The sequence below is a fragment of the Otolemur garnettii genome, unplaced genomic scaffold (assembly GCF_000181295.1).
Source record: "Otolemur garnettii isolate 467f Iridium unplaced genomic scaffold, OtoGar3 scaffold00320, whole genome shotgun sequence".
Lineage (NCBI taxonomy): Eukaryota > Metazoa > Chordata > Mammalia > Primates > Galagidae > Otolemur > Otolemur garnettii.
The window spans coordinates 199,633-202,799 of NW_003852715.1; positions in this window are offsets into that span (position 1 = coordinate 199,633).

Consider the following 3,167-nt stretch of genomic DNA (forward strand, 5'->3'; position numbering starts at 1 on the left):
ACTGAACCCTACAATGGAATATGTGCCCAAGAACACCGTAACTGAGTGAATAAAATTAAGATCAACTATAACAGGACAAATTAGTATCAGGTGCTGATTCACAAGTGCAAGTCCAACATCACTGTTGTGATAGTACTGGCCAGAAAAAGGAATCATAATCTGATAAAAACTACTTGAGAAAAACACAGTTCGGGGAAAGTTCCAGTTACAGATATCTGGCATGTCTTCTAATCTCTCATAGTGTCCTTAAATAGCTTTCTTTACCATCCCAGAAAGCAAGTCTTTTCTAATTATTCTATTTATGAGAACTCTGAATTACTCTAGGCTGTTAATGCCATCTTCTGTAAAAGTGCATGGACCTCATCCTATTTTACATGGAACCGATGGAACTTCCAGATACAAGTGAAACAGCACATATTCTCCTTCTTTGCTACTATCCAATGACACAACCTCATCCACAGTGAAAATCTTGGGTATCCATATTTTCCCACTAGAACTTATCAGAGATTTCACACTTTTCCCATATATCCAGAAAATTATCACATACCGAGATATTTATAGTTAAAAAACAACTACTACTGTCAAGAAGAAAAGATTTATTAGCTATACAACTAAAAACTGAAACTATTAGTCATAAATATATCAAGCTTAAAAAGCACCTATTCTGATACGCTGACCTGAATAATTCCTTACTGAATTGTAACTTAACCGCCTTCCTAACTTATGCCAAGAGACACTCCAAGCTACCCTGAAGATAGTTATTATTATATGGCACCCAGGCCTTTTTCATCTATCCCTGCTACCACACAAGGAAACTCTGCTCACTAAGATCCACTCTTTTTCTACTCTGGGTAAAAAACTTTAAGTCCAACTGGTCTAAGGTAACTTAAGACACTAACTGACACTGCCCGGCCAGCAGGCGGTGTTGGGGAGTTCGTGATCAGCATATGAGAGGGAGAAGAAAAGGGTAGACACAATCACACAACCACTCATACAGTATAGGGAGAAGGCTGAGCCGAAGCTGTTTATTTTGGGACCGGTACAATCTTATATAGGGTTAGTACAGGGGGAGGGGTTATGCTGTTCTGACGGGAGGGGCCCTGCGCTGTGCTCTGCGTTTCTGTCTCAGTCTTATACAATGTAGCTACTTCTATCCTGTTTACTTACCAGCACTGGTCTCTTTATTTGGCCTTTTCACGTGGGGGTTGAATTAGGCTAGCACTTCCTCTTCCAATGTAGTTTAATATTTCTGTTAACCCTTACAACTAACCTCCCTGAAAACTATAATAGCTGACTACACCTTTTTAGCCCTGCTAAATACACTACCTTAGCCATTTTTGTCATACCAACAATAGCTATTGGACTCAATCTGAAAATCAGTCCATTGGTCTGTGCCATCGTCAAGACCCTTAATACAACTTCTCAAGCCACAATCACTCTGAGTATTGAATTAAAACAAGTATGAGAAGCTATACTAAAAAATCCAGCAGCCATTATCTATTATTAAAACACAATCATAGATGTCAAAACTTTAAAATCTATATACTGCGTCAATTTATCTAAAAGTTCCCAACTCATTAAAAACAAGTAAACATGTATAAAAGATATAGTCCAAATAAAACAACAAACAAGATTTTTCAAAATATCCGATACTGGCTCGGCGCCTATAGCTCAACCAGCTAAGGTGCCAGCCACGTACACCTAAGGTGGCGGGTTCGAATCCCCAGCCTGGACCCGCCAAACAACAATGATGGCTGCAACCAAAAAATAGCCAGGCGTTGTGGCGGGTGCCTGTGGTCCCAGCTACTTGGGAGGCTGAGGCAGGAGACTTGCTTGAGCCCAGGTGTTGGAGGTTGCTGTGAGCTGTAATGCCACGGCACTCTACCCAGGGTACTTCCTATCTAAAGTACTGTCATAATTACCCACATTACCTAAGTCTGTACCTTTATAGTTATTCTTATGTTATATATTATAAGCTTCTTAATATGTTACAAAATACAATGTATACCATTCATATGGCCTGGCTGTTTCCCAATTTCTTTCTTTTTTTCGACAGAGTCTCATTTTGTCACCCTCTGTAGAGTGCCTTCACATCACAGCTCACAGCAATCTCTAACTCTTGGACTTAAGTGATTTTCTTGGCTGGGACTCCCAAGTAGTTGAGACTACAGGTCTGGCTACAATGCCTGGCTTTTTTTGTTTTTAGAGAGGAGCTGCCATGCTGGCTCAGGCTGGTCTCAAACTCGTGAGCTCAGGCAATCCACCTGCCTCGGCCTCCCAGAGTACTGGGAATACAGGCCTGAGCCACTGGACCCAGCCTTGTTTCACAAATTTCAAAAACAAAATTAACTAGTACAACCCGCATGTCAACTTAACTATAACACATTTAAAATAATTTTCATTTTAAATCAATTTCATAGATGAGAAAATAAAATAAATAAAAGTAGAGAATGTGGCAGACACAGACACCTCCACAACCTTTCTTAGCTATTTCTGAACTGAGAATGCACTTTAAAACATAGAAAGGCTCAGGGCCTGTGGCTCAAGTGGCTAAGGCCCCAGCCACATACACCTAAGGTGGCGGGTTCGAATCCAGCCCGGCATCCAAAAAACAATGATGGCTGCAAAGAAAATATAGCCCGGTGTTGTGGCCGGCGCCTGTGGTCCCAGCTACTTGGGAGGCTGAGGCCCCAGACTTGCTTGAGCCCAGGAGTTAGAGGTTGCTGTGAGCTGTGATGCCACAGCACTCTACCCAGGGGGATAGCTTGAGGCTCTGTCTCAAATAAATAAATAAATAAATAAAAATAAAACATAGGAAGTCAATCAGATAGGCCAAACCAGAAATAAGGAATACAGATAAAAATCGTGGGGAAAAAACAAACAAACAAGGAAGTAATGAGGCACCATAGAACAAGTTAATAGCATGTTAAAGATGTGTTATTGATGATGAGTTTTGATTATTTTTAAATTGTTACATGTATTTAACTTGCCTACATGTTGTTAATCACATAAGTATATTTCTACTATACTTGTGAAATTATTCCCTATATAAAGTATTAAAATTTGTTACATACAAAAAACAGCATTTAAAAAATTACTCTTGCTGTTCTCAGAATTACTAGCCTGTCCCATAAGAAAGCCTTTTAATGCATCAACTCCCTGTCCCC